The sequence below is a fragment of the Mus caroli genome, unplaced genomic scaffold, assembly GCF_978045245.1.
Source record: "Mus caroli unplaced genomic scaffold, Mus_caroli_1 scaffold_14, whole genome shotgun sequence".
Taxonomy (NCBI): Eukaryota; Metazoa; Chordata; class Mammalia; order Rodentia; family Muridae; genus Mus; species Mus caroli.
The window spans coordinates 61,478,776-61,506,085 of NW_028227269.1; positions in this window are offsets into that span (position 1 = coordinate 61,478,776).

Below are 27,310 nucleotides of genomic sequence, written 5' to 3' on the forward strand. Positions count from 1 at the left end.
AATCATGTTTCTGTGGTCTCAGTGCACATACTTTACCCATTGAACTACCTCAGGCATCACTAATGGTTTGTCTAGTGGTACCTTCTTATTTGTGTAGACCCTCTTCTCTCTCATGAAAAGAATGATTTTCACATTCCTTATATACTTTATAATGTGTGTAATAGGTGGTAAAGGTATAATTTATATTCAATATAGAGTGTCAGGTCTCAAGATTTAAATAAAAATATTTCAACCTACCATCTATCTTTAAGGTCATATTTATCAAATATGTGTATGTGAATAATTGAGTGAATAGTAAATAAAACCTACCTATCTTGCAGTTTATTGTCAAATTTTATTGTCTTTTTGCTTATTTTGTTTTATACCATTCTTAATATTATAATTAAAAAACTGAAGTATATATACACAAACTAGTTTATCTGAAAAGCTTAGATTGGAATTCAGTACATGCATTTCCCATTCTTTCCAATACATTTTTGTCTGAGAAAATTCCATTATACTCTCAAACTTATACTTTATTCTTAACCTTTGAATTGAACAAAGTAACATATGCCTTAATTATCATAACTGAAAGAGAACTATTAATTTTCCTAACATGTGAAATTGACTAATTGAATTGATACATATAAAACAATTTGCACAGTGTTTGGTAGAGAGTAGTGGCTGTATAAATTTGATAAAATAATCTTTATTTATGTTTCTGTATTGATTTTAGGCTTATAAATCTTTCTGTGTTTGAATAACTATTAAATAATGAAAATTATTTTCATTATTAATATCTTACTTAAAAACATGAAAAATTATGAAACTCCTCAGACTTATTATGTTTTGAAAATAAAGCAATGAAATACAAATATTGTCATAATTTTCGCTATGATCTTAAGCCAGCATTTTCTACAAAGACCCCACTAATGTTGGCAAAACAGATAAAGTAGCAATAATAAACCTGATTTATATTCTGGCAGAACTGTGACCTATTTAGAAACAACAGAAATTACTTCCATTTATTATTTAAAAGAAGGATTTATATTCAATTGTTTTACACAGAAATGTTATGATACACAAAGTACTTTTAGTGTCCTAGATTTACACAAATATATGGGAGGAAATATACCCACAATATAATACTTACCTGTCTTAAAAAATAAAGACAAAATGCATAAACAAACAAAATATAGAGCTAAATGTAATTTGATGACAAGAAAATTCAGATAGCATAGTGAGGTTGACAGAAACATTTCAAGCAATTGCAAAGGCATTAGCTGGTATTTCGGAATGCTTCCAAGAAGAAATCTCTGATTGGATAGTACATTAAAATTTGAATAATTAAAATATCTATATGCTAATCAATATTTTAGTAATTATGTTTCTTTCTAGAAAGGAAACCTGATTTTTATTTTTATCTTTTTTTAGAAAAATATTTTATTAGTTTACATTCCAGGCGTTGACTTCACTGTCCCACCTCTCACATTTCCTCATCCCATTCCTCCTCACCTTTGCCTCCAAAGGGGTGCCCCCCCCCCACACACACACACTAGACCTCCCTCTTCTCTAGGGCCTCAAGTCTCTCTAGGATTAAGTACATCTTCTCTCACTGAGGCCAGACCTGGTAGACCTCTACTACATATATGCCAGAGGTCTTGGACCAGCCCTTGTATGCTCCTGATTGGTAGCTCCATCTCTGGGAGCTCCCTGGAGTCTGTGTTAGTTGGGACTGCTGGACTCCTATGGTGTCACTCCCCCTTTCAGCTTCTTCAATCCTTCCCCTAATTCAACCATATGAACCCCCAGCATCAGTCCAATGTTTGGGTATAAGAATCTGCTCTGTCTCAGTAAGTTGCTGGTAGGGACTCTTAGAGGACAACCATGACACCCTCTGTTAGGTAAGCACACATAGCATAGTATCAGGCTTTTGGGCCCTCCCCTACTCATGAGATCTCTCCCAAGTTGGGCCAGTCATTGGAACTCCTTTCCTTCATTCTCTTCTCCATTTTTGCCTGTACAGTTATTTTTGATTGGAACAATTCTGGGTTAGTAACCCTGTCCCCCCACTTAGAGGGTCTGTCTATCTACTGGAGGTGGAATGTTTGAGTTCCCTTTTCCCATTGTTGAACATTTTGGCTAAGGTCACCTCCAATGAGTCCTGAGAATATCTTACCTCCTGGGTCTCTTGTATTTTCTAGAGGGTCCCTGCACCTCTTACTCCTGCATGTAGTTTATTTCCATTCATTCTTTTGTCCCTCTGTGTTTCTTTACTGTCCCCTCCCCCTATATCTGATCCTGTTTCCCTTTACTTCTCCTTCCCTCTACTACCAAGGTCTCTCCATTCCTCTGCCTCCCATGATTATGCCTTCCCACTCTAAGAAGGGTTGAAGCCTCCTCACTTGGGTATTTATTTCTGCCTGTTACACCTCTTATGGTCTGTCAGTTGTATCCTAGGTATTCTGTACTTTTTGTACTCTGTACTCCAACAATTAGTGAGTAAATATTATATATGTCCTTTTGGGTCTGAGTTATCTCACAAAGAATGATATTTTCTGGTTTCATCCATTTACATGCAAACTTCATGATGTCCTTGTTTTTAATAGCTGAATAGTAGGCCATCGTGTAAATGAACCACATTTTCTTTATCCATTCTTTGCTTGATGCACATCTAGGTTGTCTCCTGCTTCTGGCTCTTACAAATAAGGCTGCTATGAATATGGTGGAGCATGTGTCCTTGTTATGGTATGGTGGGACATCTTTTGCTTATGTACCCAGAGTGGTATAACTGGGTCTTTAGGTACAACCATCTTTAGGTTATTGAGGAACTGCCAGACTGATTTCCTGAGTGGTTGTACCAGGTTGCAATCCTACAAGTAATGGAGGAGTGTTCCTCTTTCTCCATATCCTAGCCAGCATGTGCAGTCACTTGAGTTTTTGATTTGGCCAATCTGGTGTCAGGTGGAACCTCAGAGTTGTCTTGATTTGCATTTCTTTTATGACTAAGGAATTTGAATATCTCTTTAAGTGCTTCTCCAGCATTTAAGATTTTTCTATTGTAAATTTTCTGTTTTAGCTCTGTACCCCATTTTTTAATTGTGTTATTTGGGTTTTAAGATTATTTATTCACTTTATAACCCAACATCAGTCCCCCTAGACTCAGTCCTCCCCTCAAAGCTCCTCTCTCCATACTCCCCTCCCCTTCTTTGTGAATAGAAAGTACCCCCTGGGTATCACCTACTCCACACAGAGAACATCAGTCACTGAAGGACCAGACACATCCTCTCCCACTGAGGCCAATCAAGGTAGCCCAATTGGAAGAACTTGATCCACAGGGAGGCAACAATTTCAGAGATAGCACCTGCTTTAATTACAGGTATATGGTCCTTCATGAAGACCAGCCTGCACATCTGCTATATATGTGCAGGAATGAGGGGGCTAAGTTCATTCCATGCTAGCTCTTTGGTTGGTGGCCTAGTTTCTAGGTGCTCCCAAGTCCTGGTTAGTTGACTCTGTTGGTATTTCTGTGGAGTTTCTCTCCTCTTCAGGTCCTCCGATCCCTTCTCCCTCACTCTTCCACAAGACTTCCCTGGCTCCATAAAATGTTTGGCTATGGATCCCTGCATCTGATTTGGTCAGCTGTTGGATGGAGCCTATCAGAGGACATTTAAGCTAGGCTCCTGTTGTCTGTAAGCACAACAGAGCATCAGCAATAATGTCAGGGATTATTTCTTGCCCATAAAATGGGTCTCAGTCAGTCTTTGAGCCAGTCTTTAGTTGGCCATTCCCTTAGTCTCTGTGATGTCTTTGTCCCTGAATATCAAATTTCTACAAATTTCAGGTAGAAGGTTTTGTGGAGGGGTTCCTGTCTTATCCCTACTTTGGGAGTCTTACCTGGCCACAGGAAGTGCCCACTCGAGGGTATATATCCTCCACTGCTAGGAGTTTCAGCTAGAGTCACCCCTATAGCTACCCTAGGTCCTCTCAAGGTCCCAGGTATCTAGCATATCCTGGAGATGCCCCATCATCACCCACTTCTGATTTCATCCTTCTTATTTTCTGCTTATTTATTACTGCTAACATTGATTATGTTTTCATTCAATTTTTAAGGCTTGTTTTATTGTTATCGTTGTATACATGGACAAGTTTTGCATGGGTATTTACTCGTATGAGTAAACATATGAATCCAGCATTGTCTGTGGATCACTGGAGCTTCACTTGCAAGTGATTGTGAACCTCCTGACATGGGTACAGGGAATCAAATGGGTCTAGTTTTTGTTCTGGTGGTGTTTATTAGCTGCTTCCTTCTTTCTTTCTTTCTTTCTTTCTTTCTTTCTTTCTTTCTTTCTTTCTTTCTTTCTTCTTTTCTTTTCTTTGCTTTTTTTTTTTTTGCTTTAGGTTGATTTTGTTTTTTAAGTTAATTTATTTAATTACTTCTTTACTTTATATCTCCTTCGCAGTTTCCCTCTCTCTTCTCCCAATTCCTCCCTATTACCCTCCCTACCCACCCATCCTTGATTTCTTCTCAGAAATGGGGTGGCTTCCAGTGGATATCAACCAGTCTTGGCATATCAAGTTGAAGTAAAACTAGGCACATCTTTCTCCTATTGAGGCTAAACTAGGCACACTTGTTAAGCAGACAAGAGAGTCAGTGACAGCCCTGATTCAGCTGTTAGGAGTCTCAAATGAAGACCAAGCAATACTACAGTTATATATGTGTAGAAGGTCTAGATCAATCAATCTAGATCATGTTGTCTGGTTGACAGTTAAGTCTCCATGAGACCCTATGGGCATAGGTGGGTTTATTCTGTAGTTTTTCCTCTGGTATCCTCAACATCCTAGGTTCGTTCAATCCTTCCTCTCTGTCTTCCAAAGGCTTTCCAAGCTCTGGCTAATGTCTGGTTGTGATTCTCTGCATCTGTTTCCATCAGCTGCTGGGTGATGACTTTCTGTTGACAGTTATGCTAGACTCCTGTCTGCAAATATAGCAGATTATCATTAACAGTGCCATGGGTGTGTTTTTAAGAGCAGTAAGTACTCTTAATTCTCTAGCCCTTCAATTTCTTTCTGCCATAGTATAGCACTAAGAATTAATAGGGAACATAGCTTTGATTTTTTTTTTTTGCAGCAAGATTGATTCATTTGAAAAGATGATATACAATATAGGGGAAAGACGTAGACCACGCATACCAGTCTTGACAATTTTTTTTTTATGTGGCTTGGTGGTCAGATTTCTATTGCTTTCTGTTCTTCTTTCCCTTGAATTAGGTTTCCATCTGTGTAACTAACATATACTTGTGATAAATAGTTAAAAAAAATTCTTAAACTCAGAATCAGAGGGTTCAGCCCAAGGTCAAGAGAATTAATGTTCAGATGCATATGGTGAGTAGAGCCTTTATCTTATGACAAAAATGAAGAGAAGAGGAAGTTTCAGGTTCCTACTCTTCCTTTCAACTGTTTTCTTCAAGAACCTAAGTTTCCCACCATGCCACATATCTTCAGGGTTTCACAACATATCAATAGGATAGATGTAGATGCCAAAATAACACAGTTGGGTGATGTTACATTGACAGAGTATAGCAAGTGAAAACTGATGTTAGATTTAGTGATAGTGACCATGCACATGGACTTTCTCCAGGCATCTGGAAGAAGCTGGTATCATAGAGAACATTGGGATGTAGAACATTAATAAGTTTTGCTTTACATACATGTGAAATAATAGAGAAAAGTATTTCCTTAAATGCAAGACTTCTGATTTACTCCAAGAATCAACCCTAAGTTATTAATTCATAAACATTTTTCATAATTTGACTGAATCATGTATGCCAGTGATAATCTAAGCCAAATATCAATATATTCTTTGTAATTTACATAGTTTCCCTGGAAGACTTTTGAGGTTCTTCTTTTAATATTAGATATCAATAGTACGAGATGAAATGAATTCTAAGAGTCAGTTTCATATTAGGCCCTTTCTGCTAGGACATTGACTATTATGGGCAAATAGTCCTTATAAACAGCCATTAACCAAGAAGATCAGACACAATAATTTTTGGCATACACTTAAAGCTAATAATTGAACTTCTATCTATTTTAGACATAGTGATAAGTAAAATAATATTTTTGTTTTATGATTTTTATTTGATTCTAAATCTTATTACTTTCACATTAATTATTATAGAAAGCCAGTATCAATTGAATCTATTAGGTTTTTTTTTTGAAAATTTCATTCCTGAATACATTGCTTAGTCACTATTTCTAAGTATCTTGCTTCCTCCACAACTTCTTCTATGCCACACTTTCCTTTTGAATTTCTGACTCCTTCTAAAATGACTTTTGTTGTATATATGTATTATTTAAGCAGGGTCTGCCATTTGGTTCTAGAAATATTCCCAGGAAGATTTAAATTTGCTCTTTTGGATTTGGTAATATAGTTTTGATGTTTATTTGTAGTTTTAGAACTAAACCCCATAGGATATTATAAGGTTAGTACTGTTGAAAACTTCCTCTATCATTTTATGTGTTTTACTAAGTCCTAATACTGTACAAAAGTACTGATTCTCTAAAATGGGTCTCAATAGTGAGGATGTACTAAAGCTTGTATTTGTGTATTAAGAATGTTAAAAGAATATTGATAATGTTGTACAATGAAAATTTTCTAATGGTACAGTTTCTGAAACGGAAATAATTTACTATATTCTGTTAGGCAAGCATGAACAAGGACAATGTGCCTGGAGGAAGAATGAGATTGAGAAGTCTCCAAACTGAAAAATCTCAACTTGAGACTGGCAGGAGTAAGGATCACTCCCTCCCTGTTCTGGGTCTGCATGCTCATGCTCCTAGTCCTATGAGCTCCCTCCTCCCTACTCTGCCCCACTCCTCTTCTATCATCATTTTGGAAGTCATGCAGCCTCATAGCCAAATTACAAGTTTAAACACCTGTAAAATTAAATATCATCTAGAAGGGCTGTTTCACTTTCCCACCGTGATTAAGAAGAGCAGTAACACTGAAAATCATCTCAGAGAAGTCCTTACACCCCTACCACCCCACCCCCACCCCCATTCCCTTGCACTCACTTGCCTGGACCAAGATCCTGCTCACCCACATGTTCTTGCTCAGCTTCATCTTTTCCAGCCTGGTGTACAACAGTTTTTGAATACCCAAGAGAAGAATCCTGATGTGGAATGACATTCTTACAATATATAATATGAAATATCTTCAAGGCTTTTCCCCACTTTCTCCTCTATAAGTTTCAGTGTCTCTGGTTTTATGTGAAGTTCCTTGATCCACTTTGATTTGACCTTAATCATTAGGGAAATGCAAATCAAAACAACCCTGAGATTCCACCTCACACCAGTCAGAATGGCTAAGATCAAAAATTCAGGTGACAGCAGATGCTGGCGAGGATATGGAGAAAGAGGAACACTCCTCCATTGTTGGTGGAATTGCAAGCTTGTACAACCACTCTGGAAATCAGTCTGGTGGTTCCTCAGAAAATTGGACATAGTACTACAGGAGGATCCCGCAATACCTCTCCTGGGCATATATCCAGAAGATGTCCCAACCGGTAAGAAGGACACATGCTCCATTATGTTCATAGCAGCCTTATTTATAATAGCCAGAAGCTGGAAAGAACCCAGAATCCCCTCAACAGAGAAATGGATACAGAAAATATGGTACATTTACACAATGGAGTACTACTCAGCTATTAAAAAGAATGAATTTATGAAATTCCTAGCCAAATGGATGGACCTGGAGGGCATCATCTTGAGTGAGGTAACACAATCACAAAGGAACTCAAACAATATGTATTCACTGATAAGTGGATATTAGCCCAAAACTTAGGATACCCAAGATATAAGATACAATTTGCTAAACGCATGAAACTCAAGAAGAATGAAGACCAAAGTGTGGACACTATGCCCCTTCTTTGAATTGGGAACAAAACACCCATGGAAGGAGTTACAGAGACAAAGTTTGGAGCTGTGATGAAAGGATGGACCATCTAGAGTCTGCCATATCCAGGGATCCATCCCATAATCAGCTTCCAAACGCTGACACCATTGCATATACTAGCAAGATTTTGCTGAAAGGACCCAGATATAGCTGTCTCTTGTGAGACTATTCCGGGGCCTAGCAAACACAGAAGTGGATGCTCACAGTCAGCTATTGGATGGATAACAGGGCTCCCAATGGAGAAGCTAGAGAAAGTACCCAAGGAGCTAAAGGGATCTGCAACCCTACAGTTGAAACAACATGATGAACTAACCAGTACCCCGGAGCTCTTGTTTCTAGCTACATATATATCGAAAGATGGCCTAGTCGGCCATCACTGCAAAGAGAGGCCCATTGGACTTGCAAACTTTATATGCCCCAATACAGGGGAATGCCAGGGCCAAAAGAATGGGAATGGGTGGGTAGAGATGTGAGGGGAGGGTATGGGGGACTTTTGGGATAGCATTGGAAATGTAATTGAGGAAAATACGTAACAAAAAATATTATATGATATATAACTTTTAGTCAGTATGTTAGTCATATCCAATCACAAATACACTATATGTACACTGCAACCTCGTATTTTAGGTAGGGATAATATGACACAAAAATTATTAGTGTTCTAATTAAACCCTAGACCTTGTGAAGACCTTGTATATTCATATCACATGCAATAAAAAGGAGAACAATGTGCTCTTTCAGAATTTATTTCTCACTGCCTTCTAATCAAATACATTAATATGTCCTTGCTTTGTCCCTATTCCCAATCCTAATTTGTCCTGGTTTGGGATAATATTCTCCCCAACAGTTTGAGTATCTCCCTAAGATTCTATGTCTTGTTGGACCTTGATTATGATTCGTGTTGTTTCATTAAAATACTGGTTTTATTTCACACTGCTGGCATTTTTATGTGCCTTTTAAAAAAGTAACGAAGCAATTCTTGCTACACATTTTATTGTTCATCTTTATTTTTTCTCTACATTTTATTGAGTTCAAATTTTCTTTCTCTTAGAAATATTTTTCCAAAATGCTTGTTCTTCACCATTTTCTCCTATATTCTGAGTTAGAATTTTTATCTTTACCCATGTCAGTCATGTTGTGGAAGAATATTTCTCTACTCTGGAGATTCCGTGATTTTGATAAGGTCAGTCAGCCTTCTCTACAATAGTGTTTTATTTTAATGTCTATAGAAGATTAAACTGAATAATTTCTCCACTGCCACGACATAAAAAGTTTAATATCATTTATAATTAATCATATTCAATAAAGCAAAAGGCTCTGTTATCTATATATTAAACCCATGTAGATATTAACTTATTATTTTGGAATGTAAAGAAAGCACCAAAAGTAGATATAGTGTCAACAATATCACAGGATGAAGAGAAATAGAAATGTTATTGGAGAAGCTGAAAATGTGATTAAAAGAATAAACCACACTGAATGTCCTCATTACATTTACATCATCAAACCAATAAATTTTGTGATCAAATATTTACAGCCATAAACTAGGTCAAGTTTCCAGACCTCCAAAATATTGAGGGTTCCAGGCTTACATGAAAATGAATTAGATTAAATTAAACAAATAAGCTTATACTTCAGAATTGTAAATTATGAGATGTAGGAAGTGATGTCTGGTAAAAGAACTGTTTTGTTTTCAAACAAGTAAATAATCAGAAGACTGAAGGGAAACAGAGGATCTGAGGATTTGTGGGGACAGGGGGCTGGCAGGAGAGGAGGAATAGGGGCTGCAGTCAGGATGAACTGTATGATAAAAAAATAAAAGAAATATAGATCATTTGTACTGCAAGTTGTGAATGAATTCACATTAGTCAATTATAAAGCTAGTTTTACAAAGCAGATGATAATAAGAAGCAATTAGGTTAAAATACACGCGTTTCTTCCCTTGTTCTTCTTAGCTGTTAGACTGTTTCTGGGGATCATTCTATTCTAATGTCCCCGGGGGTACATTTAACCCAAAAAGTTGATGCGCTAGCTGGCCCATGGAAGAAAGCAAATTTAGTATTTGTACACTTTGTCTTTGCTACAATGAAGGAAAGCCACAGTATTTTAAAGAGAAAAACTAAATTTTGGATTAACTTACACACTTACAAGTTTCTTTTATCTTTATAAAATATTTTGGGAGAAGAAATAATTGATTACCTTAATTAGTAATGTGGACTGATCAAAATAATATTTTATCAGTACATATCATTTTGTAAAATGAAAGAAGGTATGTCTAAATCATAGATATACCCGCACCAAAAGCCAGGTAAAAAATATATGAACATTATATATACACACTAATTTAAAATTCATTAATTTAATCATTTCATCCATGCAAACGCATATTTATACCACCTTTCAGGAACTGTTTAGTTGCAAGAAAATAGGAAGATTTGTATGACAATAACTTCAAGTCTCTCAAGAAAGAAATTGAAGATACAAGAAAATGGAGAGATCTTCCATGCTCATGGATTGGCAGAATTAACAGAGTAAAAAATGAACAACTTACCAAAGACAATCTACAGATTCAATGCAATCTCCATAAAAAACCCAACACAATTCTTCTAAGACATTGAAAGAGCAATTTTTAAATTCATCTGAGAAGGCAAAACACTCAGAATAGAGAATACAATTCTTTTTTTTTAATTTATTTTTTAATTAGGTATTTTCCTCGTTTACATTTTCAATGCTATCCCAAAAGTCCCCCATACCCACCCCCCAATCCCCTACCCACCCACTCCCCCTTTTTGGCCCTGGGGTTCCCCTGTACTGGGGCATATAAAGTTTGCAAGTCCAATGGGCCTCTCTTTGCAGTGATGGCCGACTAGGCCATCTTTTGATACATATGCAGCTAGAGACAAGAGCTCCGGGGTACTGGTTAGTTCATATTGTTGTTCCACCTATAGGCTTGCAGTTCCCTTTAGCTCCTTGGGTAATTTCTCTAGCTCCTCCATTGGGGGCCGTGTGATCCATCCAATAGCTGACTGTGATCATCCACTTCTGTGTTTGCTAGGCCCCGGCATAGTCTCACAAGAGACAGCTATATCTGGGTCCTTTCAGCAAAATCTTGCTAGTGTATGCAATGGTGTCAGCGTTTGGAAGCTGATTATGGGATGGATCCCTGCATATGGCAATCACTAGATGGTCCATCCTTTCGTCACAGTTCCAAATTTTGTCTCTGTAACTCCTTCCATGGGTGTTTTGAGAATACAATTCGTAACAATACAAGAATGGGTGGGGCAATCACCATCCCTGACCTCAAGTTTTACTACAGAGCAATAGTGATAAAAACTGCATGGTATCAGACATGTTGATCAATGGAATAGAATTGAAGATCCAGAAATCAAACCACACACTTACAAACACTTAATCTTTGACAGAGAAGCTAAGAATATACAATGGACAAAAGAAAGCATCATCAATAATTGGTGCTGGTTTAACTTGCTGTCTGTATGTAGAAAAATGAAAATAGAACCATATTTTCCACCTTGCACAAAGCTCAAGTCCAAGTGGATCAGGGACCTCAACATAAAGCAAGATACATTAAATCTAATAGAAGAGAGAGTGGTACTTGAACTCATTGGCACAGGGGAAATTTCTTAAACATGACTCTAATGGCTCAGGATCTAAGATCAAGAATTGATAAATGGGGCCTCATGAAACTTCTGTAAGGCAAAGGACATAGTCAATAGGAAAACCCAGCACTCTACAGATGGGGAAAATCATCCTCACTAACACCACATTCAATATAGGGCTAATATCTACAGCATAAAGAACTCAAGAAGCTAACCACCAAAAATCAAAACAACACAGTTAAAACAAAATGGGATATAGAACTCAACTGAGAAATCACAGCAGAGAAATCTGGAATGGCTGAGGAGACCTAAAGAAATGTTCACAGTCCTTACTGAACAGAAAAGTGCAAATCAAAATGAACCTGCAATTCCACCTTACAACAATCAGAATGACTAAGATCATAACCTCATTGTTGGTGGAATTGCAAACTGGTGCAGACACTCTGGAATTTAATCTGGATGTTCCTCAAAAATTGGAAATAGATCTACCTGAAGGCCCAGCTAAACTAAACTTGTGAATATACCTAAAATATGCCCTACAGGGGCAAGTGTTGCCTATGTTCACAATGGCCCTGTTTGTGATATCAAGGGCTGGAAACAACCCAGATGTCCCACAACAGAAGAATGGATACAGAAAATGTGGTTCACTAATACAATGGAATACTAGTCAGCTATTAAGAATGAGGACATTCTGCATTTTGCAGACAAATGGATGGAAGTAGAAAAAAATCCCATATGAGGTAACTCATACCCAAAAGGACATTCATGGTATGTACTCACTAATAATTTGATAGTAGCCAATAAAAAGTAAAAAATACCCAAGATACAGTCCACAGAACTCAAAAGGGTTAACAAACAGAGGGCTCAAGTGAGAACACTTCAATCCCAATTTGGAGGGAGATGAAAGCAATCACAAGAAGAGAGGGAGGGATGTACCTGTGTGAGAAAGGGGATAGAGAGGGGAAGAGGGGAACATGATCATGTATTGGATGGGGGAAAGAGACTAAAGCCCTGAGGGCCAGCAGAAAGAATGGAAACAGGCAAACTCAGGATGCAAGAGGTGGGGGATGGGGGGCTCCAGAATGTACCAGAGACCTGGGAGATGAAAGACTTTCAGGATTCAAAGGGAAGGACTGTGGGTCATTGAGCTATGCACAGACAGGGTGGTCTCCAGTCGAGCTGAGATGATGAACCCGGGACCTGGTGGTCATAATTTACCTACATGGGACAGAAGGAGTTCCCTCATGTTCCTAAAACTCTGGCTTCTGCCTAAGTTACCACCCCCCACAACCCCACAAGAGAAGCATGGCTACAAGTCATGTAGGCAATGTCCCAAGCTTCTGACCTTCAGTCTAAACTCCTCCCCAGATATCTAGCAACAGAAAAGATAGCAGGTCACATTAAAATGGGCTGTTTATCCCCTCCTTGCTTTTGCATTCCTTTCTTCTCTTACCTCTCATATCTCTCACTCCTCTCTCCTCTCTCTTTGTCTTCTCCTCTCTCCTCTCCTCTCCTCTCCTCTCCTCTCCTCTCCTCTCCTCTCCTCTCCTCTCCTCTCCTCTCCTCTCCTCTCCTCTCCTCTCCTCTCCTCTCCTCTCCTCTCCTCTCCTCTCCTCTCCTCTCCTCTCTTCTCCTCTCCTCTCTCCCTCTTACGCTTACTCTTTCTCTCTAGCCTTCTCTCTCTCTCTCTCTCTCTCTCTCTCTCTCTCTCTCTCTCTCTCTCTCTCTCTCTCTCCCTCTCCCTTCCCCCTCCCTCACCCTCCCCCCTCTCTCTCCCTTCTCTCTTTCCCCCTGCCTTTCTACAATAAAGCTGTAAAACCATTGACAGTCTCTGCTCATCAAGATCCGCTGCACTCACTTTCACTGGTGTGGGGACCTCTCTTCCCTCTTCCCTCTCTCCCATAACCCCAGGGTTACAGGGTGTAGCCCCAGGCCCCCCCCGGATGGGCTGCCCCTTGTCCATCCCCGACCCCCATCGAGTGGGTCAGAGGCTTGGATGCCCACCTGGGGTTGAGTGGAAAGCATCTGGCAGCTCTCCCACATCTGCCTGTCCAGAGCATAAATGGAACACTGGTGGGACATGGGTCCTTCCTCCCCGTTCTTCCCCAGCCCCCTTTCTAGTTCCCACAAAGGACCTTAGATGAAATGTCCTACAATGGGGAGAGGGAACTTGTAGAGTCTACTTCCAGCAGAAAGACAGGGCATTAAGTGAGGGATAGGTTTGCCATCGAGTAGTTAAAACTCTTGACAAAAATTTTAGAGTGGTTGGTGTTACTGCAGCCTATAGGATCACAAACATACATTTAAATATTGCTGTATCACTCACAAATTATAAAATCTTATTAAACTTAATTCACTTTTATAATCATTTTTTTCCATCCAGAAATGTTGATATTATAGTGTATGAGTACAGCATTACCATAAAGGTTATATTTAATCCATTTAAAATGATTAACATGGAAACAAATATATTGTAAACAGTAATAATCATTAACCATAAGTACTTGTCATTGAGTTTAATTAAAATGTAGGATATCATATTTTCTAAAGGTAGTGTAAGTGTATTTTCATTTATACAGTTAAATATTATCATTCAAGGACTCTATACTTGCAACCTCACCTAAACCCTTATTTTTAGGAAAAAAAAATAGTTTTAGAGTAATGTTACATTTATTTTTAGATATGTCCAAAATTTCGAATCTTTGAGTTACTAATCTGCATACAGTCCATGCAGAAAGGACAAGGGGACACAATTACATCCTAAAAAAACTTTTTTTTTAACAATCTATTTTGTGATTTTGATGAAGTGAACAAAAATATAGTGAATAACCAATTGATATTTGAAACAAAAATTTGCCTTTGTGGAAAATAACTGTGTTAGATGAGATACATTTCAGCATGGCATACAATGGTAATTAGCTCAATGTTCATGAATCCGTGATTCATGCATGTACAAATAGATATAAGTGATTTTGCTTATATGTTACATTAAATCCCTCCATAACATTGCTAAAAAAGACGTGTAGTACACACTTAAGCGATTAAACAATAAACAACCTTGAAAAGGCTCTGTATATAGTTCCCGAGACCACATATTGAATGGAGTAGTGTGTGTGTGTGCACATACACATGCATATATACATGCCTAAAGTCAAGGAACTGATAAAATTTACATGATAAGCCGGGCGTGGTGGCGCACGCCTTTAATCCCAGTACTTGGGAGGCAGAGGCAGGCGAATTTCTGAGTTCGAGGCCAGCCTGGTCTACAAAGTGAGTACTAGGACAGCCGGAGCTATACAGAGAAACCCTGTCTCGAAAAACCAAAAAAAAAAAAAAAAAAACAAAAAAACAAAAACAAAAAAAACCTTACATCATCAAGTCAATGGTCACTTGTTTCATCTTATAAATATGAGCATGAGAAATGATACATTTAGAGTTTTAATCAACAAAACAAGGTAAAGATCTGTAAAACCTAAGAACTTCTTTTTTTTTTTTTTTTTTTTTTTTTTTTTTGAGACAGGGTTTCTCTTTATAGCTCTGGCTGTCCTGGAGCTCACTTTGTAGACCAGGATGGCCTCAAACTCAGAAATCCGCCTGCCTCTGCCTCCCGAGTGCTGGGATTAAAGGCGTGCGCCACCACGCCCGGCTAAAACCTAAGAACTTTAAGATATCCATAAAGTTACACAAATAAATTTGGTAGAGTTTTTCAATGCATTCAAGACAAAGTGAGAAAAGAGGATATTGTGAAGTGAATATACCAAGTGCAAGTTTGCTGAAGCCACTTCCGATATTTCCCCTGAGTATCATACTTTAGTATTAATAAATTGAGTGTTTGTGGTGGCTTTAAAAGACATGGATATAATAACTGAGAACAGAACTTAACATGTTTAAGAACTATGCACTGAGAGTGATAAACCAGTCTACATTGATAGCAACATATTGGAGAGATTTCAGTTTCTCACAAATTGCTGTAACACATGAGTTTAACTTTATCTTCAGGAAAATTTAAGTATTAAAGAAATTGCTGGTAGGTTAAATGGTTCGCTCTCATTTGGGAGCTTATAACTTGAAGTAATTACAGTAATTTTTATAATATTATTTTGCTGGTGGCAAAGGGCAATATTAACTACGTTTAGTACTATGACTGCTACTGAAACAGCCTCTGATTTCACTATCCCTTTTTGGACATAATCACATGGCAATATGGCATCCCTTCTGCCTCAGCTTCCTGAGTTCTTGTGTAGCAGGCATCCATAAGAGCTAAAAGGCCTCTGATATTATCTACCTGTTCGGAGCAGTGTGTTTTAAGCATGTCTTTCAACTTAAACATTTTACAATAGCCGTAATATTTTACAGCTCTACAACAGGGGAGGCATCAGTCTTCACTTTAACACAGACTGAAGTCATGTAACTATGTTCAAGAATTGGCTATTGTCATCTTGGAGAAAAGATTGCATACTTTGGTGCACCTTCTTATCCCATCTCATACCCAGCAACCTCACACTCTGCCTCACAAGATTATTTCTGTTCTGTTTTCTAAGTGAAATTGAAGCAACCTTTATTTAGGCCTTCCTTCTTATTTAACTTCTTCGGGTGTGTAAAGGGCTAATATCTAAATTATATAAAGAACTCAAGAATTTTGACTCCATAAAATGAAATAACCGAATTAAAAATGGGGTAGAGAGCTAAATAAAATTCTCAACACAGATATCTTGAATGGCAGAGAAATACTTAAAGAAATGTTTGATATCCATATTCATCAGGGAAATTCAAATCAAAATGACCTTGAGATTCCACCTTATACCCATCAGAATGGCTGAGATAAACAAACAACAAGCAAAACAAAACAAAACTCAAGAGATAGCACATACTGGCAATGATGTGAAGAAAGGGGAATACCTCTTCATACCTGGTGGAATTACAACCTGGTATAATCATTCTGGAAATCAATCTAGAGGTTCTGCAGAAAATTGGAAATAATTCTACCTGAAGACTTAGCTATAGTGCTCCTAGGCATATACCAAAAGATGCTGCACCATATCATAAAAACACATGATCTGCTATGACCATAGCAGCCTTATTTGTAATAGGCACACCTGGAAGCAACCTAGATGTTCTTCAACAGAAGAATGGATCGAGAAAATGTGGTTTACTTACACAATGTAATAGAATTAAGGATTAAAACCTGTATTATCTTGAATTTTGCAGGCAAACAGATGGTACCAGTAAATATCCTGAGTGAAGTTACCCAGATAAAAAAGGACATGCTTAGTATGTCCTCACTGATAAGTGTATATTAGCCAAAAAGTATAGAATTTTATATTTTAACATTTTAGATTCTGCTCCCCTGGAGACACCATATCCTAAAACAGCTTAGAATATATGCTGCATTCAGAACAATTGGAAAACAGCCTGACTGCTCCTCTGAAGACCCAACAGTCTGAAGGGCTCCCAGGAGATCTACTGCAGGCAGGGCAACAGATCAGCAACTGCTCTGCCAGTCTGAAGAGTCCCCAGTTGGAAGGGCCCACAGGTAGTCTGCCATAGCTAGGGCTGCAAGCCTACCAGGGGACCTGAAGCAACCCAGGAACAAAAGAGGTAGACTTCAGACAGAGTTACCCAGACCAACACACACCAAGGACAACCAGATGGTAAGAGGCAAGAGCAAGACCATAAGCAATAGAAGCCAATATATGTGGGCACCATCAGAACCCAGGTCTGCCACCACAGCAAGCCCTGAATACACCAACACATCTGAAAATCAGGATGCTGACCTAAAATCCTATCTCATGAAGATAATAGAGTCACTTAAGGTGGATATAACTAAGTCACTGAAAAAAATACAGGATAGCACAATTAAACAGGTGAAGGAACTAAATAAATCAGTCCAAGACCTAAAAGTGGAAGTAGAAACAATAAAGAAAACACAAATGGAGGCAAACCTGCACATGGAAAACCTAGGAAAGAGGTCAGGAATTACAGATGTATTACCAACAGAATACAAGAGATGGAAGAGAGAATTTCATGTCTAGAAGATATAGTAGAAGAGATTGAACCAATTGTCAAAGAAAATTCAAAACATAAAGACTCCTAACCTAATGCATCCAGGAATTTCAGGACACAATGAAAAGACAAAATCTAAGAATAAACAGAATAGAGGAAAATGGTGATTCCCAGCTCAGAGGACCTGAAAATGTCTCTAGCAAAATCATATAAGAAAACTTCCCCAACCTAAAGAGATGGGTATAATGGTACAAGAAGCCTATAGAACACCAAATAAATGGGACCAGAAAAGAAATTCCTCTTGTCTGTAATAATCAAAACACTAAATGCACAGAACAAAGAAAGAATATTAAAAGCTGTAAGGGAAAAGGGCCAAGTAACATACAAAGTTAGACCTATCAAAATCACACCAGACTTCTCAACAGACTATGAAAGCCAGAAGAATCTGGTGAGAGGTCATGCAGACTCTATGAGAACACTAATGCCAGCCCAGGCTATTATACCCAGCAAAACTCACAATCAACATAGATGAAGAAAATAAAATATTCCAGGACAAAACCAAATTCAAGGAGTATCTATATACCAATCCAGCCCTAAAGAGGATCCTAAAGGAAAACTCCAACACAAGGAAGGTACCTACACCAAACTAAAGACAAGATATTAAGCATCTCACAACAAAGCCAATAAAAAGAGAACCATGAGCATAAAGTTACCCACAAAAACAAAGATATCAGGAAGAAACAGTCATCTATCTTTAATATCTCTCAATATTAATGTACTCCCTCACCCATAAAAAGACATAAGCTAACACACTGGATAAGCAAACAAGATTGAGCATTTTGCTGCATACAAGAAACATACCACCATAACATAGACAGACACTATCTAAGAGTAAAAGGATGGAAAAAGGTCTTCTAAGTGAACAGTCCCACGAAACAAGCTGGAGTTGCCATCTTAATATTCAATAAAATAGACTTAAACCCAAAAGTTATCAAGCATGATGAGGAAGAACACTTCATATTCATCAAAGGGAAAATCCACCAAAAGTAAGTCTCAATTCTGAACAGCTATGCCCCAAATGTAAGGGCACACACATTCATAAAAATCTTTACTAAACCTCAACCTCAAAACATACATTGAACCCCACACAATAATAGTGGAAAACTTCAATACCCCACTCTCACCAATGGACAGGTCATTGAAACAGAAATTAGAGACACAATGAAATTAACAGAGGTTATGTACCATATGGATTTAACAGATTTCTACAGAACATTTCACCCTAAAATAAAAGAATACACCTTTGTAGCAACTCATTGTACCTTGTACAAAATTGACCATATAATTTTTCACAAAACAATACTCAATCTATACAAGAAGGTTGAAATAATACCATGTATCATATCAGATCACCATGGCCTAAGGTTGGTCTTTAATAACAGCAAAACAAAAAGAAAGCTCACATACAATGGAAACTGAACAACCCTCTACTCAATGATAACTTGGTCAGGGAAGAAATAAAGAAGAAATTAAAGAATTCCTGGAATTTAATGAAAATGTTGACACATCATACCCAAATTAATGGGACACAATAAAAGTGGTACTAAAAGGAAATTTCATAGCACTGAGCACCCTGATAAGGAACAGGAAAGACATTACCCTAGCAACTTAACAGCATACCTGAGAGCTCTAGAACAAAAAAGACATAACAACACCTAAATGGAGTAGAAAGCAGGAAATTGTCAAACTCAGGACTGAAATTAACCAAATAGAAACAAAGAGAACAATACTAAGAATCAACAAAACCAAAAGCTGTTCCTTTGATAGAATCAACAATATAGATAAACCCCACCATACTAACTAGAGGGCCCAGAGGCAGTATGCAAATTAATAACATCAGAAATGATAAGGAAGACATAATAACAGAAACAGAGAAAATTCGAAAAAATCATCATATCCTACTATAAATCTTATGCTCAACAAAACTGGAAAATCTGTATGAAATGGATGGTCTTCTAGACAGATACCACATACCAATGTTAAATCAAGAGCATGTAAACTATCTAAACAGGCCCATATTCCATAAGGAAATAGAAGAAGTCATTAAAAATCTCTCAAACACAAAATGCCCAGGTCCAGATGGATTTAGTGCAGAATTCTACCAGACCTTCAAAGAAGATCTGATAACAATATTCCTCATACTATGCCCTAAAATAGAAACAAAAGGAACACTACCTAACTTGTTCTATGAAGCCAGACCCAACCAAAAAATAGAACTTCAGACCAATCTTGCTTATGAATATCGATGTAAAAATACTCAATAAAATTCTTGCATGCCGAATCCAAGAACACATTAAAACCATCATTCATCACATTCAAGTAGGCTTTATCTTAGGGATACAAGTTTGGTTCTATATACAAAAATACATTAATGAATCCATTATATAAACAAACTCAAAGAAAAAAATCACATGATCATCTCCTGAGATGCAGGAAAAGTATTTAAGGAATTACAACACCCCTTCATGTTAAAAGTATTGGAGAGATCATGAATTCAAGGCCCATACCTAAATATAATAAAAGCAATATATGGCAAGCCAACAGTCAATATCAAATTAAATGGAGAGATAATTGAAACAATCACACTAAAATTGTAGATAAAACAAGGATGCCCACTCTCCCCATATCTATTCAATATAGTACTCGAAGGGCTAGCTAGAACAATAAGACTACAAAAAGAGATCAAGGGGATACAAGTTGGTAAAGAAGTAATAAAGGTATCACTATTTGCAGAGGATATGATAGTATATAAAGCGATTCTAAAACCTATACCAGAGAATTTCTCGAGCATATAAACAACTTCAGCAAAGTGGCCGGATGTAAAATTAATTCAAATGAATCAGTAGCCTTCTTTTATACAAAGGATAAAAAGGCTAAGAAAGAAATTAGGGAAAAAACTCCCTTCACAGTAGACACAAATAATATAAAATATCTTGGGGTACCTATAACGAAACAAGTTAAAAATTTTTATGACAACAATTTCAAGTATCTCAAAAAAAGAAATTGAAGATCTCAGAAAATGGAGAGATCTTCCATGCTCATAGATTGAGAGAATTAATATATTAAAAATGACCATCCTGCCGGGCATGGCGATGCATGCCTTTAATCCCAGCACTCGGGAGGCAGAGGCAAGAGAATTTCTGAGTTTGAGGCCAGCTTAGTCTACAAAGTGAGTTCCAGGACAGCCAGGGGTGTACAGAGAAACCCTGTCTCGAAAAAAACAAAACAAAACAAAACAAAACAACAACAACAACAACAAAAGCCATCCTATCAAAGGTTATGTACAGATTCAATGCAATCCCCATCAAAATCCCAACACAATTCTTCAAAGACATGGAAAGTGCAAGTCCCAAATTCATCTGTAAAGGGAAAAAAAAACCAGAATAGTGAAAACAATACTGAACAATAAAAGAACAGCTGGGAGAATCACCAGTCCTGAACTCAAGCTTTACTACAGAGCAATAGAGATTTAAAAAACTGCATAGTATTGGTAGAGACAGATATGCTGATCAATGGAATAGAACTGAAAAACCAGAAATAAAACCACACACTTACTGGAAATTCATCTTTGAACAAGAAGCCAAACATGTACAATGGCAAAAAAGAAGAAGCATCTTCAACAAATGGTGCTGGTCTAACTGGATATCTGTATGTAGAAAAATGAAAATAGTTCCATATTTGTCACCTTGTCAAACGCTCAAGTACAGGTGGATCAAGGACCTCAACAGAAAATCAGATACACTGAATCTAATAGAAGGGAACGTGGAAAAGAGCCTTGAACTCATTGGCACAGGGGGAAATTCCCTAAACACAGCTGCAATGGCTCAGGCTCTAAAATCAAGAATTGATAAATGGGACCTCATGAAACTGGAAAGTTTCTGTGAGGCAAAAGACTTAGCCAATAAGACAAATGGGCGACCTGCAGACTGGGAAGATATCTTCACTAACTTAAGAGTTCTTCAGGTTCTGCAGAGTATGGGAAGTGTTGAACCTGAAGAACCCTGTCTATTCAGCAAAGGAATGCTGAGCCAACAGTATTACATAGTAAAAACAGTTTGTCTAGAAAAATACAAGGAACAAACGCATATCTTTTTCATGTTCAGAATATAGGACACTCTAGGTAAACAAAGACATTATTGAATTAAAATATGGTCTTTATACACAAACATAGGCATGACCATTTGGTTTAGAGTTTAAGCAAAATGTGGTTCCTTTACAATATTTCTCATTGTCCTGCAGATGATATTTCATAAAGGGAAAAACCTACCAAATATTTAATAATGGTATATAATATCCAATATGCATAACAATAGAACCTGAAACGAAGATGTCTATGTGTTCCAAAATAACACAGCCACAAGTAAATAAAACCTGAAAATAGATACATACTGCAACTCAGGGAATACGTCTGGTAAGGATATCTGAAGAATAAATGAGTATTATGTAATCTGGTTAAGGAAAAAGAAATTTGAATCTATCACACCTTAGATTTCAATGTTAAAACATAAAAAAAAAATTGACTACCTCTTATGAAGAGTATGCCTTCCAAAATATCAGGTACATTAGTATTAAGTAACTTAGGAACACAATAGAAAAAGGAAATATTTCCATAAAATTTGTTTTCTTAATATTTAATATATATAATATCCATTGTTCCTCAGATTTATCTTGCTGGTTCTGAGACGGGTGAATTAATATCCAGGATCCTCCATTTTAAGATTTGGGATTACAGAATACTTCAATTGTGGCTGAAGTACACACACACACACACACACACACATATACATATATATATATATGTATATATATATATATATATATATATATATATATGGATTTTTGTACAATAAATACAAATAAGAAAAATGAGGATACAAGTTTATGATGATAACAATTTCTGATGGGAATTACATCTTTAAGTACTTCTTTTTTGTTTCCACACACACACACACACACACACACACACACACACACACACAGAGAGAGAGAGAGAGAGAGAGAGAGAGAGGATTTTTGTAAAACTTTATTAAATAAAGAAAAGAAAGGGATATATAAAGAAGTTAGGAAAGTGGCATGAATTTAGGAAATTGTAGTTGTCAAATAACAATTTGAAGTTGCCAGGAATCAGTCTTAGGAGTCTTAGGTGACCACACAAGTTGGGCAAGTGCCTGATGCGATTTTCCCATGGGGCAGTGTTTCAAGCTTTTCCAGCTGTAGAGAAAACCATCACCAAGGTGTGAAAGAAAAAAAATGACCCTTTAATTAACACTTTGTAGATATGTAATGATTGGTAAAGTATCCCAATAGCAAGAAATTTTACAATGTAAAAGTACATTACATATTTTCATTTAGAAATGTGTAGAACTTACAAAGAATTTCACTTCCCTTTAATAAAAGACATACTCTTTCTTCCATGAACTTTTAAATCATAGACTTGATAGTGCAGGATTCCAGTAAAGAAATTGAAAGGCATTTTTTACTTTCTCTGTGATGTTCTCTGTTCTTTTCACAAAGTCAAAATTATATTAGGGTTTATATTATTTTTTTCCTATCATAAAATCAGAACCAGAAGAAATATAATAGAATTTGCAGCTTTATAACAGAGGTAATATTTTGAACTGTCTTTTATCACTGGGGAAATATTACTTATTTAAGATAATAATTCTTTTGTTTCCTAGCCCAGTAGCTAAATGCAATATTATTTATGGGCAGTTAGTTTTCTCTGTTGTTATATATCATAATTATTATTTCACTTACCTAAACATTGTAAATATAATATGTATTTACTGCATATCACGTGTCTTTTATATCTCATACTTTAATTAGTTTATAACTATACAATTATTTAAAATATTTGATAACACAAAGAAATTCAAAATACTAGCATATATGTACATATTTTGTTATCATTATTCAATAATATTTAAATATGTATAAACATATCTGCAACATTATAAATATCAGTGTAGATTGCAGTAATATAGTTTTTATCAGATGTATATGAATATTTTATACAAATACGTGAAAATTTTCTGGAGAATTCTCAAGCAGGTTTCTTTCTAGAATGAGATTTTAGAGCTCTTTAGTTTAGAATGAATCTTGAAACCAATAGTTGCTAATTACCTGACTAAATACCTAGAAATAATTACTTTTCTTCATAGGTTTGTAAGTTACCAAATATCAAACTAAATGTCCCTCTGTATGCTAAAAAGTGTGCATTAAAATGATGAATGAATTGTGATTTTAAATCCATTCTCTGCTTTAACAAGTATAGAAACCTTGAGAATTTCTCAGAACTCGATATAATAAAAAAATTAAAAGACAGGAAAGGTTTATTATTTTACTTTTCTTCAAACCACTGCAATGACAAAGATTATATATACATTGTTACAAAGATAAATACATGGTAGGTAGATGTATGTATATGACTGTGGACAGTTTACTCAATCTAATTATTAGCAATTTGAATAATACTTGTCTTTTAAAGGGCACATAAATAAAACTCATTTTTCCACACTAGGTAAACAGTTTTAACAAACGTAACTACTGCTTTTCTAAACAAAATTGATTAAATTGAAAGTATTGATGAATGACAGTAACAGATTGAAGATGCTACACACTAAAGATAACATACAGGACTAGAGAAATCACCCAGTGTTTACATGCCCCTGCTGTTCTTCAGAGAATCCAAGTCCATTAACATCCAAATTGAGTTGCTCAAAACTACCTGTAACTCCAGCTCCAAGAGATCTGATATTTGTTTCTGACATCTGAAGTCACTTGCACATATGCCATAAATATTCTCTCTCTCTCTCTCTCTCTCTCTCTCTCTCTCTCTCCCTTCTCTCCCCCTTCCTCTCCCTCCCTCCCAACCTTCCTTTCCTCTTCCTCTCTTATACACACAAACTAAAATAATAGTACCATCAATAATAATGAAGTCTTTTTAAAGAACATATACAAAATGGAGCAGCTTCATGAGAGGTATTGTGTGACATTATCATAGTTTCCAGAAAACACAATGACATGTTTCTGTATATCTCTTATAATGGATATTTTAAATACCAAAGTCTAATAAATATTGAGGAAGATTAGGGGTAACCAAATTTTTATACACTATAGGTTAGAATACAAGTTGTTACAATTATGGAAATCAGCAAGGAGTTTTTCAAACATGTTTGAGTTAAAACCTGATATGGTGCCACATATGTGGGTGAAGAAAATGGGGTATACCTATGCAAAGATTATTCATCAACTCCAAAAAAAAAAAAGGAAAGCCTGAAGGTTGAGACAACAGAGTTGATTTCACTATCTTAAATAAAATATGTTATATGTGGAGGTAAATAACACATGGCCTGTAACCCAAATGTAAACCATGGGGAAAGAAACGGGGTAGTTTTTCTAGGGTCAGCAATTGAGTTAGAGTCATTAATGATAATGGGATATATTTGATTAATGTATCCATTTCTTCTATTTTATCTTTTATGTCTGAGATTCTCTCTTCCATCTCTTGCATTTTGTTGTTGATGATTGTGTCTGCAGTTGCTGTTCTCCTTCCTAGGTTTTCCATCTTCAGGTTTCCCTCCATTTGTGTTTTCTTTATTGCTGCTATTTTCATTTTCAGGTCTTGAACAGTTTTATTAATTTCCTTCAACGGATTGATTGCATTTTCCTGTATTTCTTTAAGGGATTTATTTGTTTCCTCTTTAAAGACCTACCATCTTCATAAGATGAAATTTAAGGACTTAGTCTTCCTCTGCAGGTGTGCTAGGATAACCAGGGCTTACTGCCATAAGAGAGCTGGGTTTTGATGGTGCCAGATTGCGCTGGCCTTTGTTGATTTTGTTCTTCTGCTTACCTTTAGCCATCTGTTTGTTTCTGGTGCTGACTGGTCTTGTAGTACCTAGGAGTATCACACCTCTAGTACTGGTTGTCCTGTGTGGCAGCAGGCCTCTTGGGAGGGAGGACAAGCTGTGGCCCTGGGAGTAGAGTGAAGATCTCCAATTGAAAGGTAGAGGTGTGGACAGAAAAATGGACCTTAGAAAGGAAAGGGCATGCCTCAAGGCTATTGGACTTTCAGGAACCCAGCAGGCTGAGAATTGGGGCATGGGTGTCTCACTTGTTTTTTCTGGGTGGGAGCAGGCCTCTCGGTAGAGCTGTGGGCTCAGATTTGGAGTGCAGATCTGCAATTACAGCTAGAATTGTTGATGTTATTGTTATTTGCTTGTTTTTTTTTTGTTTTTGTTTTGTTTTGTTTTGTTTTGTTTTAACAGGGTTCTTCTGTGTAGCCCTGATTGTCCTGCACCTATCTGTGTAGACCAGGCTGGCCTTAAATTTAAGCAGTCTCCTTACCTTTACCTCCTGAGTGTTGGGATTAAAGTCATGTGCCACAATGGGATATAAACAGATTTATATCGCAGTCTTGCTAAAGGGATACACAAAAATGCTTACCAAGTAGGGATGACCTGCTAATCTGTATGAAGCAGGGCTGGATAAATGATGTCATGGAAAGTGCTCAGTTTGTTTTTGTTGCTGTTGTTTTGTTTTGATTGTTTTTTTTTTTTCTGTCTTACCACAATTATTCTGGTGTGAGAAAGCTTCCTGTGACTTTTCACCTCATTTTTTTTTCCATAAATGCCAAGGAAGGAAAGTTTAGGGGCAAAGGTTCCGGGATTCACATGGATAAGAGACTATGAACGATCAGCAATGTGAGAACCACATCTCCACTTCACAAGTATTGGATCATTTTCATGGCTACCACAGCCATCTACTGAGCAAAGAATCATCTCAGACACATTAACTTCACATCATGTATTCAGCATGTGAACATGGCTGAGTGTCTCCTTCAATACTTAATTTTAGTATTTACCTTTTACTAAGTATATTTCCAATGTATACTTCACATGTACATAGGAATTAAGTAAAAGAAAGTATCCTTAAAATTTTAAAGGGTTGTACTGAAATTATATCTATAAGTAAATTGTTAGAATGATTCCTGAAATATATATTTTTAGAAACCTACAAAACATGAAAAACAGCAGAGGGAAGAAATGTAAATGAGGAGAAAGCATACATTCAAGTTTTTACAGATAAAACTATAAGTTTTTTTGATGTGATCAATATTTGATTTCTAATGATCTTCCACAGAATTTCCAGGCATTCATTAAATGCAATGCACTGTGCAAAGATTTTGCACTTAACTAGTTAGATTAGGGTAATAATTATATGTCAAGTCGATAAGCTCTTGAGTAATGGAGGGGATGAAGAGGATAGATCAAATCAAATTTGAAGACTAACAACATCACATGAATTTAAATGAGGCTCAGACACTGTAAAGAGTGAATCAAGATGTCAAATTTCCAAATGTTAGAAAATTACCATAGTATTATTTTCATGAGCAATTTATTTTTACAAATTATATATAAATGCATGCTGAAAATCCAATAAGAGCAATAATGATCATTCAAGAAAAGTCACAATTGCAATTACATTTGTTACTACTAAATACTTTTTGTAAACTGTATTTCAAGGCTAGAATGAAAAAGTTCTATAACCACAAGGTCAGTAGGCCATTATTTTTATATAGTATTAAAATGCTAACTTCATAAATAAAAATGGAGAAGCAGAATGCTTGTATTTTAATTATCGAGTTTTAATAATGTTTGCCTTCCTTTAATAAAGTTTTTATTGAATTTTT